Source organism: Pinus tabuliformis, chromosome 5_1 (genome assembly GCF_031772625.1).
Source record: "Pinus tabuliformis cultivar Carrire ecotype Pingquan chromosome 5_1, CPIR1, whole genome shotgun sequence".
NCBI lineage: Eukaryota > Viridiplantae > Streptophyta > Pinopsida > Pinales > Pinaceae > Pinus > Pinus tabuliformis.
In genome coordinates, this window is record NC_142305.1 from 515,506,759 (window position 1) to 515,523,058 (window position 16,300).

At 33.7% G+C, this 16,300-nt stretch overlaps 2 pseudogenes; both read right to left on the minus strand.

Moving 5' to 3' along the window:
• Positions 1-832: 832 nt before the first annotated feature.
• LOC149165776 (glutamate synthase 1 [NADH], chloroplastic pseudogene) lies at positions 833-1,793 on the minus strand (annotated as a pseudogene).
• Positions 1,794-10,903: 9,110 nt separating this feature from the next.
• Positions 10,904-11,764, minus strand: LOC149165777 (magnesium-chelatase subunit ChlH, chloroplastic pseudogene; annotated as a pseudogene).
• Positions 11,765-16,300: the final 4,536 nt, after the last annotated feature.

Sequence of the window (16,300 nt, forward strand, 5' to 3'; positions counted from 1 at the left end):
ATCCTGAGCATATTTTGTTGAGTCTAATATCAAGTCTGGGTGTTTAGGTTCTTTGTTATGAGTCATCTAGGCCTCCAACAAGTACTCTCTTTATTTGGAATGATCTCTCTGATTTCATGGACCGCATCTTGAGGAATTTGTTGCAAACCTTCAGATACTAAATTATGAATGAACCCTTCCTCCAAATTTGTAGTGAATTTGAGCTTATAATCTCTGATATGTCCATAAGAATGGAATATGCACATATAGATGGAATCCCTACACAGTTAATGACCTGACAATAGTTTTTTCTCTTTAACTTCCAAAGAGATTTCTGGCTAGCCTTTCATGCAATTCTACCTTACTAATATTCAAGCAATTATGCTTTGACATGGATTTGTGTAAACCTCTTTCTTCCTTCAGGGAGGATCCTATAAAGTACCCTATTACTTTAAATGCATCGTCTAACAAAAAATGTAATGGTAAACTGGGAAGTTTGATCCATATTGGCTGCATAGGTAATATATCTAGCCTTGGGTCGAAACACAAGCTTGATATTTTGAGAATACGAGAGATTCACCCCCACTTTACCAGATCCTTAGTCCTCCACAACCTCTTGAACAAAAACATTGGTAGGGATTTTATAAATTGAAAATGTTTTATACTCTTGATCATCTCAGCTTATCCATTAAAAACCTCCATCATGGTATCCAGGAAAAATTCAAACATTAGTTCATAAACATGTAATGTAGAATCCAATGCTATTAAATAAACATAGAATCTGTAAACAATCTTCCTACAATTTATTTCATATTAATGAGAATTCTATGCATAAATTTTTCCTTGAAGGATCTCACCAAGTAGACAAAAGACACACGTAAACACTAGGCCACTTATGTTTTGAAAGTGAACATTGGGCATTTATCCTTGTCCTCCACTCTATCTTCACAAGTTGTGATCAACTGGTCTTCCTTCATCACAAATTTACCTATCTAAGTAGCTGCTTGTCTTCCTTCAGTAATGGCCCAAACAACAAGTGATTGTCCACGTCTATAGTCACCAGCAGAAAAAACACCATCAATACTCATTGCAAAATCACCAAAGTTGGCTTTGAAATTTGACCTGTTATCCCTTTCCATATCAATCTTCTCTGCAATAATCTATCAAACCAAATAAAAAATTGAAATTAGAGTGAGGAGGTAAATGGAGGAATTCTAGAAAATGTGGTGTATGTCGAGCATATTTTAGACACATAATATAAATGTTGAAAATATGTGTATCCAATGTTATGGATTAGGAATGCTACAATATCACTAAATTATTCAATTTTCTGAAGAAGAAAACATAGTCTAGCAATGACTATTGTCAACTAAATTCATATTGGACCTAAATCATTAGATTGTTCTTTTTCCAAGCGGAAAAAAAAAACTAATTTTATTAAAAAATCATTAGATTGTGCTTATCAATCAAAATTTAAAGTTTTATATCACCTCAACATCAAATTTGTTTCTTAGAAAAATATAGCTTACCTATTCTGGTCCAAGAAATCCCATTGCCAAGAAAATAAGTTATGCTTCTATAATCTCCTTTGTGCCCTCCATCTCTTTCAATTGGAACTTTCCACTCTCATCCTTTTCCCATTTGACCTTGATCAATTCAAGCCCTTTAACATTTCCATTTTCATCAGCTATAAACATTTTTTTCAACACTTCATATGACCTGGGATCTTTACCAAACTTGGTAATAGCTTCCTGGTGGCCATAATCTACTTGGAAAAACTTAGGCCACTGCCAAAAAAGTGAACAAAGACCCATAACCATGGAATTGTAGTAGGGTAAAACATGCTAGAAAATAATAGATAGCTAATTTTTATTTATATGAAGATGAACAAAGACAAACTTGAGACCAAGTATTTCTAAGAGCATGATAATCAAGGGCATTTTGGAAGGAGCTCCAAATTCACAACATTTTTGCATCCAAGTCTTATGGTTGTTTCTATACAATCAATTCTAGTAACTCCTCCAATGATAATGCCCGTCTCCCTTTTGCAGAAATAACTTCCCATCCTGCAATCCATCGTCCAACAAACTCTTGGTATTTGAATGAAGGAACTCCATAGCAATATATATTCCCATTAATTGATAGCCAGGAACAGGAAGATCCATGCTATATATATATATATATATATATATATATATATATATATATATATATATATATATATATATATATATATATATATATATATATATATATATATATATATATATATATATATATATATATATATATATATATATACGAGCAAAATATGAATTGAAATCAAATATAGAAGTGTACCTTGGTTTTGTTGCACCACATGCCCAAAGCAAAGCATCATTTTTAGCGTGAAGCTTCTCTCTGGAGAAAAGAGAGTCAACTACAAAATTTACATTCACAACAAAATTAACACCTTCCTCTTCCATCATAACAAGATGTCATTGGACAACATCAAGTTTATCTGTTTCCATATTAGGAACTCCATACATCATCATACCTCCAATTCGATCAGCACATTCATCAATAGTGATAGAGTGCCAATCTTTATTAAGTTGATCAGTAGCATCCCAACTAGTTGTCCCACTGCCCACTATAGAAACTTTCTTCCTTCACCAAATGACCAATCCATATCAAGGTCTAGTTCACCACATCATAGACAACAAAAAAATTATTTTCAAAATGATAAGCATCATAAGAATGGAATTAATAATTATAAATGAAAGAAATATACCCTGTCCTCTTCTCAGGTGGAGGTGGAACCATCCAACATTCTTCAAAAGTTCTATAAATGATGGCACATTCAATACTTTTAATAGGTACTAGATTTTCAATGATTCATAGTACACATGCACTGTCACAAGGGGCAAGACATACACGTGCATTGAATTTAGGAAAATTGTTTGTTTCCAACAACTGGTCAAATTCTTCTCGCCAACACCCTCGGTGCACTAATTCATTCCACTCAGGTTTTTTTTCCCAAGAGGACATCTATTGTTATCCTAGATGGAGGAAAATGTTTCACATGTTCATAACATAGAGAATTGTACAATCTAGCAAAAAAAAGATACAGGAACAAGGAATGTAATTAAGAAGCTTTGCATTATAAAAAAAGGAAAACACTCAGATAGTGAATATAACATATGAAATTTGAATTGTATAACTACATTGTGTTTCACTTTCTATTTTATTAAATATTTTGGGGCAAACAAATTATGTGTGGACTAAAAATTGATGACAAAATGGGATTCCACAATCCATACACGTAGCTGATTATGTCTTTAGTAGTGGCTTTTGCTTGTTTTCCTCAACCACTTCTTTCCAATCATTTATCTATGTTGCAACATATTTATATGCAATACTCTCATGCTCATACATCATAAAACCACGATGCTTAACTTCATTATCTATTTTTGCAGGTCTCTATGCTAGGTGCTTAACAATGCTTCAATGCATTTACTAATAATTACATGAATTTTTTTTTATCTAAACTTATATGATAGAAGCAAGCATTAACCACAATATCATATTTATTAGCTTGAAATGTAATCATTTTAAAAATATTATCCAATGGGTCTGTAGTAAAGAAAATCATAGAACACAATTCTCATTCAATGAATGTACCACATGGGAATAAGTAGCTAAAAGAAAACAATTCAAAAAATTCCTAGAAAGAATAAAAATTATAGAATAACCTTTGATTACAATGCAACCAGTTGCATGATCCAAAATATTTTCATGATATCTTGGATGAGGAAAGCGAAGATATATTTCTTGATTACCCCTTGCCATTACTCAATATTTTGCCTGACTCTCTATTCTCATTGGTGGTGGTTTTACACATAGGATCTATCAAGGATATTTTCACAAGACTCTCACAATTTATCTAGCAAATAAATAGTCAAATTGTATATTAAAACAAATCGAAGCGAACTGCTCAAAATCCTCTTAGGTGGGTTGTGTTCAAATGGTTAAATCAAAGCACCTTTTGTGCACAAAACGGGGTTCAAAACCACCCGAAGAAATGTTACTAAATTAATATGGCTAATGAAGTTATCTACCTCATCCAAAAGTGGGTGGAAGTATTAACAACCTTGATTTCCCATGGTTGTAGTCTATCTCAACAAATGAGGAAATATGCAAATATTGCATGAATTTAATGTGGCCAACAGAGTTATCTACCCCATCCAAAATTGGGTGGAAGTCTAAGCAACCTTTGATGGCCCATGGTTATGGAATATCTCAATAGAAAAGGAAATACATGAACTGAAATAATTATTGTGAAAGGAAAAAATAAAAAATTCCAGTCAAAATTTGGCATAGACCTTCACTTAAATCTATAAAAAATAGTGCATATCCATGATAGATCCTTCAAGTCCTCAAAACCAGAGATAACCCCACCTTTGCATGGTTTTGAAAGGCTTTGGTTTCAACCTCACCAGAAAGAGTAACAAAAATTTTAGGCCTCTACTCATGTTGAAGTAGTTCAATTTCCATTTCATAATTATTGAAGCACCCCTTAATTGTTGTTAGTGGGTCCAAAGCATGTTGAGTGCCTATGGTGAACATATTTGTGTTCCTTGAAAATATGTGTGATATTTATGCTCCAACAATAGTCCCTTTTAGAGGACTAACAATGTGCAGGTAAGATTCCTTCGAGGTATCACCCTTACCAGTTCCGCAAAGCAGGAGTTACTTTTAGTATGACACCAAAAAACTTTCTATGCAACACTTCACAAAAAAGTTTGCAATTGCCCCTATATTGTACCAAAAAACCCACTAAGGTTCACGATTTCAGTTTAAAATAATGGTAATGACCAAATCTTACAAGGTCAAAGAAGAAACAAAATCAAGCTTTGAAATATTGAAGCCTTCATCATATTTCAAGAAGTTTCTTGACACAATGTAGAAAGAAAATTCACCCCCTACAGAAACATTTGTATTTCCAATTACTCTTGAGAAATTTGTTACTGGAGATGGTGTTAGTCCAATTCTTGTATTGACCCCTTCATAATCCTGAATATATTGAAGCTCAACCTATCAAATTTACAATATATAATGTACACAAAATTAAAGTGTAATATGTGTCACATAAATTTTACAAATGTAATTTTATCACTATAAAGCATGAAGAATGTTGTTAAGCATTTTATTTATCACAACATACCAACATGGAATTTTACCATGTAGATAACCTTGTGTCTATTGATGATCAAAATTAAGGGGCATGTTGAAGCCTAACTAATACATATGTATGAGTAAATGTCTACAATATTACAAATAAAAGGCTCCAGAGAGAAACAAGAACAAGATGTATTTGTTGCAATGGTTCTCACATATAAAAACCAGTTATTATTTTTCATTTCCTTCCAAATGGCTTATTTTAGACTGTAGAACCAGAAATTTGATCCCTTCTCAGGTGAGACTTAGTGGAAGAGAACACTACAGATGAAAACTACAACATATTGAAAATATATGCATTCAGGAAAATGGCACAATTGACACAAATGTCTAATCACCTTAATTGTCATGTCTTTCTAAATGTTAAAAAGGAATGCCATAATAACTGAAAGAGTGTTTTAACTTATAGAATGTACCAATGTCCCAATTATACAAAGTACTGGAGGTTGTTACTTTAGGAAAACACACTTACATTAAGCATGCAAATTGTTCAAAGCTAAATATCATGCCAAATATAGATTTGATTGTTAAAATCCTACAATTAATAGAGACAAAACCTTGCACACCTAGGTTTGCTCTCTCAAGTTCTCTATTCTTAGGAATAGCCATGACTTCCCTAAGGTGGGGTGGCTCCCTCTCCTCCTTTGATCCACCCTTTGAGGAAGCCACAAAAGCTTTCAAATATCTTGTGGTGGCTTCTTTCTCAAAATCAAAAGAAGCATAACATCAACCAAATGATGGTTTGTTAAGAAATGAAATAAGTGCTTAAATTCATTCCATCAATCCAAGGAGAAAATCACTTCATTTCTACCTTTGAAATCTATGCTTCAAAATATAGATTCAATTATTAACTAAAAACCCAAAAGTTATTTGAGTACATCACCCGTTGTCACCTTGGTGATCATAGTTCTCACATAAGGCTAGCTCTCCTCCATCATAAGGGAGGAATCCATGATAATCTTGTAGATCTGTCCTTCAAATGATAAAAAAAAATATTTACAAAATAATATTGTTTTTGTCTTTTAATATTTAAAATGGGAAGCTAGGGAAGACCTAGTGCCTAGTCCCTGGCCTATAGAGTCTATGCAACACACAGAAATTTAAAATTTATGAATAAGATGTGATTCATGAAAAAACAACCAAAAAACAAGTGTTATCGGTCAAGAATATATCAAATAAATATGTAATAGTGCCATCTCCTAATATATGGAATATTTGAAGATAATGTGCTCTCCCAACTTGATCTCTTGTAAGTCACATAGATGAAAATTCCCTTTGAGGTGTGTGACGCAGTGAGCTATCTCAAACAATAACTAGTGGGATCCCACTCGGAATGAGCTAAGGGGAATCCTAAGTTTGTGCATCGAATATCCATTAGTATAGATAGGCCTAACAATAAGATTCACTTAGCTACATAAAGCACTCAAAATAATAAAATTACATATTCAATCTAATGCTCTCAAGGAGGGAAATCCAAGTGATTTGGATGTAGCTTTTAGATATCCTCTCTAATATCCTACGTTAAGTCTCATTTAGATAATAGGAGTTGACCTAGAGTGTCTAAATATTACCTAGAAAGGGTAAGTCGATTGATAGAAATGGCCACTAACTGAAGAAATTAAGAAGAAATCACAACAATTACAATAAAGAGGGGTCTATTAAAGTAATACCCTGAAATCCACCTAGATGATAGATTGAGGAATTGAATGTTTGTAGTAGATGAAAAATCATAATATAAGGGTTTAGAATCTTTGTATCTTAGCCCAATCAACCCAAAGCAAGCCAAGTCCCCAACCCTTGAAGCTATTAGCACTCCTTAGTGTCCCAACGCTGAGAAAGGAGATTAACGGAGGTAACCTCAAACCAACTTTGGATTTGGTAGATAGCCCTACCAAATAAGAGAGGGCTCTCTCTGCAATCTCAGAGCCAATAAAATGGCTTGGAGGGTAAATATATCTTAGGCTAGATGTTCAACTCAATACAGTTTGAATTTAGGGTTTGTTGGACCATGGTCATGTGTCTGGGAACTAGGTTAGAGTTTCTAAAGATCAATTGTAGAGATACAATGGGGAAAGTTAGGTATGATCAGTGGAATACTGGAATTTTCATTGTGGTATATGGATGAAATAAGGAACTTAGGAGCAAAATGAGCATAAACTTATGAATTCATTTATCATAAGAAAGAATGCATAACATGAAAATCTCATCAAAACAGAGCATAAGACTTACAAATTTTGTTAAAAACCTATGAGATGATCACAAGAAAGAATAAGTATGGAGATAAGGAGAAATATATATTCAATTTGATGATAAAACAGAGGAAAAACACTTTCACAAAAACATACCACAAGAATCCCAAGATAATAGCTGCAACTGCTTGCATTATTCCTGCGAAGTGTACACTAGCTCTAAGGCTCTCACTCCCAAATTTCCAACCCCTGATTTGAATGGGAACCAGCTACATATATATATGAAAAACTAATCTCCCCCTATCAGGGTTTGATTCAATCATCATAGGAACTATTTACATCAAAATCTCTAACCATACCTAAAACTAGGGAGGTTAGCAACCAACTCCCTCTTTAGACTTAACTAACTTAGTTGACTTTGAAAGCATTAATTAAAATGGATTTGACATGAAATGAATATTACCATCACTATGACACTTAATTAAATCATTTAAAATCATTATAAGACAAATTACATTGACAAAATTTGACTTTGACCAAGCAAAACTTGAAAATTGGCTTTCCCATAAGAGCAGACCGTGCTAGTGCAGAAGCGCAATGAATTTTGGAGGGTAATTTGGATGCCTTCCTGGATGACTTAGCTACTGAAAATGGTATGGTTGGAAATATGAATAAGTCTAATACACAATAGAGTCATCAAGCACTGCAAAAACCTGCTCCAAGCCCCTTAAAATCGACTTGAAGTTGAACTATCCAAAAGTGAAATGAATCCTCCAAGAGCGGAGTGAAACAACAAGGGTCAAAGATGGAGTGATATCTATTTAAAAATAAAAAAATTTAAAAAATTGGGAGAGATTTTTTTAAGTAAGGTTGTTTTGAAGAAAACAATCTCTCCATTCTGCGAAATTCATTCCCATATTCTTGGAATTTGTGCCAAACAATAATGACTAAAACGGGAAATTAAGTTGGAGAATTTGATTTTCTGAAATAGGCCTCCAAAACATTTTAATATATCCAAATACATGAAACCTGTGTACAAAGAGAAGGAAGTTATTCTGACTGGGGTTATCCTTAACAAAAACCTCATTTTTTTTTCCAAAGTCCATCTTCATTTGGTCAGAAACCGCTTTTGAAAATGATGATCAAAAACGAAGTCAAAAACACAACGACCCTGTTGTAGTAACTTGTATTTTGGGAATATCTCCAAAATCATAAATTATATTAAAAAAATGAGAGATTTTATTTTTATTAGGAATGTTATGAAAAAAAACCTCCTCCCATTTTCAAAAATACTTTCCCATTTGTTCATAATCTAAGCTTTACTTTGGTTCAACAACTAGCTATTGTGTTTCTATAGGATATCAACACAGAGCTAAAAACGTAGCAACTTGGTTAGAGGGAATTAAGGGGAAGTGGGATATGATAATTTCTGATGAAATTATGGGCATTAGGGAAATTTTTTGGGAAGGCAATGAAAGTGGAATTCCTCAATTTGAGTGAAGGAAAGGGGGTGAAAGAGGGAAAACACAGTGATAACCCAAAAACGCAGCAGAAGCGTAGCGTGAGCTAGGGTTTTTGGGGAAAAATGATGGAATGAAATAAATAAGTGTGGGAAATGATTGGGGAAGGTTTTATAGGTGTATACAAGGTAATGGGGTAGAAAAACTAGGGAAATTCTCTATGAGATAAAGAAAAAACCAATGAAAGCTAAAAGTGTAGCGAAACCCTAGGAGAGGGATTTCAATTCAATTTTTGTGAGGAATGACTGCATGAAAGAGGTGATGAAAGGATTACTTACTTTCTTAGGAGTATCTGAAACCTTTAGAATGAGTAATGAACCATGTTGTTACTCTCTTTGTCCTCCAAACCTAAAAACGCAATGTGCTAGTGCAAAGCACAATGTGCTCGATGGCAAAGGGTTTTATGATGAAAAAATCTTGGTTCTGATGGCTGAGATGAAGCAAAATGGTGGATAAGTGTTGTTAGAGGATGGAATGAATATTTTGAATGTTTTTATGGTCATTTTATTGCTTGAATGTTGATTTTTTTCTTTCGTGATGGTGTGACATCACATGTCCTTTTATGAAATGACACAATGAGGTAGTGTATTGCAGATTTATTGCTCTATTTGGAAATGTTACATCTCCATGTGGGATGAATGTACCTTTTAAATATTTTTTAACATTTTTTCCTACTTACTATCTCCCATGATGGTGAATATAGTGATTACATGTCCCTACATGACTTTTTATGACTTGGCCTAATGATGCAACCAAATGCACATGTGAAATCATGATTTGGAACTTTGAACCTTTAAAATATGCATGATAATGATATGATGACCTTCAATGATGACCAAGACACTCTTTTGGTGACTCATCACAAGGAGTGATGACAAGACCATGGTGGAATTTTATGACCTTGAATATGGAGGGAGTAGTAATGACCTACACACTGACCAATGATCAAATTCTATTTGAAAATATAACAATTTGACCTAGGACTTTATACAATGACACTAAAAGAGTATATTTGATCATTGGTGACTCTTAGACACTAACAGAAGGCATAAAGGTTCATATATCTAATGAACATGTCCAAATAGGTGCATCTTGAAAGAGATCTCGTAGAGCACTTTTTCTTCAGCCAGGAAAACCATATTCCTTAGTACGTTGGGGCTAGAAATCATGTCCCAAGCTAAGCTATACTCCTAATATCTGACCCCCAAGTATGTGTAGGTTGTACTAATCTCGATCACATCCCCTCCATCATAAAAATGGTAGTCAAAGAGAGCACACTAAGACATGTTGAAGATCATAACCTTAGTCTTACTAAGTTCAAATGTCAATGATCAAAGATCACAAGAGTTGGATAAGGAATCAATTTGTTTCTACAAACCCTTAGGTGAGGTGCCAAGAGGATCATGTTATTGAATATATACATGCTAATATTTTTAGTAACTTTGATCATATATATTTGTATGGAACCATGGCCTTGTTTTGGTATTCTAACATCGATGTAATTATAATATGAGTTTCAAAACAAGGTTAAAATTTCTACACAAATTAGATTATGAACAGATTATCTAATGTATGAACTTGATGAAATAGTGTTCATAAAAATAATGAAACCATCTTGTTCTTGTATCATAACCTGAGAAAAAAATCAGCTCCAAACCACCATCAAGATCGGGAAGAGCAACCTACAATGCAACTTGAATTGGGTGCAATCCCAAAGTGTTGATAATCCATTCCTTTGTAGTCTGGAACACTAGTGGCAAGGCCACAATGTAGGGAACATCAAGCTTGGACAAAGCTTGTCTAGCAGAAGGATGATCATATCTAGTAGGTTCACTCACAAGGGAAAACCTAGTTAAGGAAACAAAAACATCAATCAGATAATTATTTATTATTAGATCATACAACAAATGCTCCACAGGGGTGGAAAAATATAACTCACATGAAAATATTGGCACAACCTTTGCACCTTTGGCAACAGTCACATAGTTACCATCATCACTAGTAATAATGTGGCTTCTTTGGAAGCTGATGCCAAGGCTCCTTTCTTCCAAATCCAAGAAATGAACCAATCGTCTCTACAACATTGACCACTTGACCTCTCTTGTTTGTTGTCCTATCAAAAAATGCAGATATGGCCCCTTGGGATGCTTTTGTTATCTACTCTAACAACTCTACATCTTTAAGGATTCCACTATCATTATTTCTATAAATATATTCTATATTTCGGTATACTTCTTCTGCAAGAATCCCTAGCAAATAATAGATTTCATCCTCATGTCTATTTAGGGTAGTTCTGTTAACTAGAGTAGCTACAACTTCCATTGCAGTAGGTGGTTATCCAATAACATGCAGGCCACAGGCTAACAATCGAGATTATATCTCCATGATCTTACTATATACTCTACCCACTACAAAATCCCTCTCTTTAGCTAGACGTTTTGTACCTTCCTCAGGCAAGGCAACATCTTTGTCAAGGTTGCATTTTTTACTAGTACTGATGATATTGTTGACTATCTGTGTGCCTCTTCCACTCTCCTTTAGTGACTGGTATGAATCTATGAGTTCACTCAGCAGTTTTAAATATTTGTATAAGCTAGCATTCTCTGCTGGAGGTTTTAGGTGACTTATTGCATTAGCATAACTACGATGTTTGGCTATAGTATCTTCAGAAGGATTATTTGCAACATAGTAGTATATGTTGTGGATATTTCCTATCAAACTATCTGGGTAACAAACATCACTCATCCCCACTTTCTTTCCAGGCATAAATTCCAGGGATCCATGAGTTCTAAAATGCAACAAAACATTAGCCTTACATAACAGTACAGAAAATTGTAAATTGAGATAACGACATTGCATTGTCTTGTACGGGGCTCAATGAAGATGCTTGTGTTCTAATTAATAAGGCTAGAATTGAGTATCCAAGTCATAGACTTACTATTGAGGATCATGTTAGTATGGAATATATCACTTGCTACATTGCAGGTCTTCAGCATAAGTACACCCAAAGTGGTGGTATGAGACCCTTTGGTTTGTCCATGCTCATTGTAGGCATTGATCCATATACAGGTGGTCCTTCTATTTACCATAAATATCTGTCTGTACATTTTCAACATGGAAGGAAAATGCAACGGCAAGAAATTCAAATTCTATCAGAGACTTTTTAGAAAATAATTACAAAGAGATAGCAGGGCATGAAACTGTAAAGGTTGCAGCCAGAGCATTATTGGAAGTAAGTTTTCACTCTAATTCAATGATAGGGGATGTGGGAAATATTTTTTTGACTTCTGTGCAGTGTTCAAGCTTCAAGTTGGAGGCATGATTCATTCTTTTTCACCTTCACCATCTTCCCATTGCACATATATGTATTAATTTTCCAAGCATGATATTGTTGCTATTTTGAAATGGTATTCTTTTTTATTTTCCTTTATCAGTAACAGATTGTGATTTAGAGTCATGTTTATAATATATATATCTTCTAATCCATAATTTTAGTGCTTGTTCAATTTTGTATGATATATTATTCCTGAGGTATTGTCTTTTTAGATGGGGCATTCAATATAAGGGCTTTGAACATTCAATGTTTGGGGTTTTTCACACCTTAACCCTTAATTTACTGCTCACTCTAAAATGAATTTTTTTTGCTTCATGTACACTCAAAGAACTAGATTCATATGACTAAACAATTGACACCCCTTTCAACATATGGGCATTTGTATTCCAAAACACTATTAACAACTCCTGATTATTTCTGAAACAGTGTATCACCAAAGATATTAATATATCAATATTTATTCTACATTATTGATGGCAGAAAAAAAGATTTCAAATCAAATTAACTATCAATGGTTTAGCTAGATTTTTCACTAGACACCGATCATAAATTTGGGCCAAACCAGTATCTTTATGTTTGATCATTTTTTGCTAGGAACAAGCTAGGACAATAAGTAGAGCATGGTCTGAAATTAGCATAGAGGAGTACATTTGATTATATCAAGGCCAAAATTGGTTGTCAGCCACTATATGAGACATCAAATAACAATTTTTCTTTGAACTTAAGATGCCTTGTCTTTTTAGTTTTAAGCAAGAATTTATTTACTTTTCTTTTTCTCAGAGATGAAAACTTTAGGACTAGTTGTATGGTAAAGCCTTTGAGAATTGAAATGCTTGTACATTTGTATAGTAAAGCCTTTGAGAATTTAAATTCTTGTCCATTTGTAAGGTAATTCCTTTGAGAATTGAAATTCTTGTACATTTGTAAGGTAAGGCCTTTGAGAATTGAAATGCTTGTACAATTGTGTTCACAGTGTACACTGTATACAACATAACATGACTAGACATAAATAAAGCAGGAGGGTAAAAAAGTTGTAAAAGGATGACTTGCTTGTGGGAGAGGCATTATTTTTTGTTACTGTGATGTACTTTGATAGCTAAACAAAAAACTTAGAGAAACGATGATAGAAATGCAACTGCAGAGAGAAAATAAAAGAGAATCAAAGTATTGAAGTTGTAGCAATAGGCAAAAATTTATTGACATTCTAAATAGGAAGCAATGTTTACTTTGCCTCTTCAAGGGGGAAACCTCCAATTGAGAAGAATTCCAATACAAATTAATCACATGGCATCCTATGGCATAGCTTCTATTGTTGGAAAAAGTAACTATGTTCGGTCTTCAATAATGTACTTGAGTCATTATGTAGTGAATGCCTTGATAGACATGTATGAAAAATGTGGGTGTATTCATAAGGCAGCTAAATTATGTGAGAAAATGCCTCATTGAGATATAGTCTCATGGAATGAAATGATTGCAAGATATGCAATGCATGGCTATGGAAAGGAAGCCCTCAAACTCTTTGAAAAAATGAACCATTGTGGGATGAACCCAAATCATGTGACCTTCGTGTTTTATTTGCATGTAATCATGCAGGTCTAGTTGATGAATGCTATAAATATTTTAACTACATGAGAAAATGTTATCAGATCACACCTGTGATGGAGCACTATATATGTATGGTTGACCTTCTTGGCCGAGCTAGGTGCTTGTATGAAGCACAAGACTTTATCAATAAAATGCCAATAAAACCTAATGTAGTTGTATGGAGTTGTTTTCTTGGTGCCTGTAAAATACATATTAATATGAAGCTAGCAGAATGCATGGAAGAATGCCTTTTTGAGTTGGACCCTAACAATCAACCCTTATGTGCTTCTCTCAAATATTTATGTTTCATCCGGTAGGGGGATTAACATTGAAACAATACAAAAGATTATGCAAGATAGGTGCATAAAAAAGACTCTTGGGTGTAGTTTGATTGAGATCAATAGACAAATACATGTTTTCCTTGCAACAAATAGGTCACATCCATAAACAGAGGAAATCTATTCAATGTTATCTTGGGAGATGAAGGTGGTTGTGTATGTTCCTGACAAGAGGTTTGTACTAAATGCTATGAAGGAGGAGAAGGGGAATTGTTTTTTCTACAATAGTGAGAAGTTGGCCATTTAATTTGGGTTTTTAAACATGTCTCCTAGAACAACCATTCAAATTGTTAAGAACCTACGAGTATGTGCTGGTTTTCACTCTACAACTAAGTTCATTTCTAGGATTGTTCCTAGCAAAATCATTGAGAGGGATGCAAACTGTTACCATCATTTCAAGGATGGATATTGTTCATGTGGCAATTATTGGTGATGCTAAGTGAAGCATGCTTTAAGCATAAGCTTGAATTATATCCTTGTAGGAAGAAATTAAGTTGTACAAGGCAACATTTGGATATCTAGTCTAAGTTGTTGTTCTTTGATTGGAAGAATTAGCATGTGGATTAACTTTGTAAATTGATAGCCTACATGTACTGATGGAACATATCTTCCTAACCCTTTAGCAGGATGATAACTATTTAGATGCTTTATTTGTCAATCTCTAAAATTTGTTCTAGAACCTCTCAAGCCATAGAGATAAATAGGCACATTAACATGGAACATACCTTGAATAAGGGATATGCACAGAGAGAATTGGGGTGCCTAGTACACATGAAGTTTTTGTTGAAGCCTAAGATTTGCCAGGTTAAAATCAAATCAAATTTTCCTTAGCATTTCTTCTATTTTTGTATCGCCTACATTTGACTCCTTGAAGTGATTATATGAGCCAAATGAACTATGTCACTATAATGATTTCGTTATATATTGTCAAAGAATGCCTTAAAGCATATTGTCATGATGTCGACAAAATGTCTTAAGTTTTTGTTTTTTACATCTCATCACAGATGCTAACTTATTTTAACATGTGCCTCTAGTTTGAAATTAAATGAAATTCTATCTCAATTAGAAAATGAAAATTATAGTATCGTTTAAAAATAGAAGGCAGTTAGATAATTCACTTATTGTTCTATTCGATTCTACAAATTTTATGAATTGATAGGCTTTAGGAAGACATGCAATCAGTGGGAACCAAAGGAAGTCGAAGCACTAATATACAAACTAAAGAAGAAAACATTTGTTGTTGAATTGGGATAATATTCATATTGTGTTTAGGTTGCTCTCGTATTCACTTATCAATGATATTCATTCTAATTCCTTGAAGAGTTAAATTAAAGTAATCATCATACAAAGAGTTTTATTGATAAACATGAGAAACAAAAATACCATAGAAGCTCAACAATGAATATGGACTATGTCTATGACTAAAAAATTTGCATGCTACCAAGCATCTGCATACATGCACCAAGCTTTGACCGAATTCCATTTTTACTAGATGTAGACTTGCTTACTTCATTCGGAGCATGTTGTGCTGAACCAACTGGTGATGAAAGTTGCACCTAAAAATATCATTAAGGGTCTAAATAAGTGGGATAGGAATCAGTCGTCTTAGTGGCATGATATTATATCCGCTCAGAAACATAAGTAGTGGAGGAGGAGGAAGGGTCTTTAGTTTTGATAAGGAAGGGTTTTTAGCTTTGGAAAGGATCTGTAGTTTCGATCTAGTGAGCCAATCTATTGAGTCAATCCTCTTATGCTTTGACTTAATTGTTGATTTGTGCATGCTTACTCCTCACTGTTCAGCTGCCCAACCATTATTATCATGGTTCATTGTTACCATTTTTAGTTTCTCTAATAACCAATTCAAAAACACAAAAATAAATTTCCAAAACATGGAGTTGACTAAATGAACCAATTCTTAGAGAGCGTAGAGCTCGAAAAAAGTCCACCCAATTGCAGCACCCAAATTTGAAAATCTCGTTATCATTCTACATTGCAGTTTTTCCACCAAGTTTTTCTAATTTATTTTTCAAATATTTTCAACCAATCTTTTGTAATGTTTTTTTCAAGTTTGTCTGCCAAGATTTTGTAATTGATTGTGTGTTGTTTATATATAATTTTTTATTGGTTGAAGTGGACAAT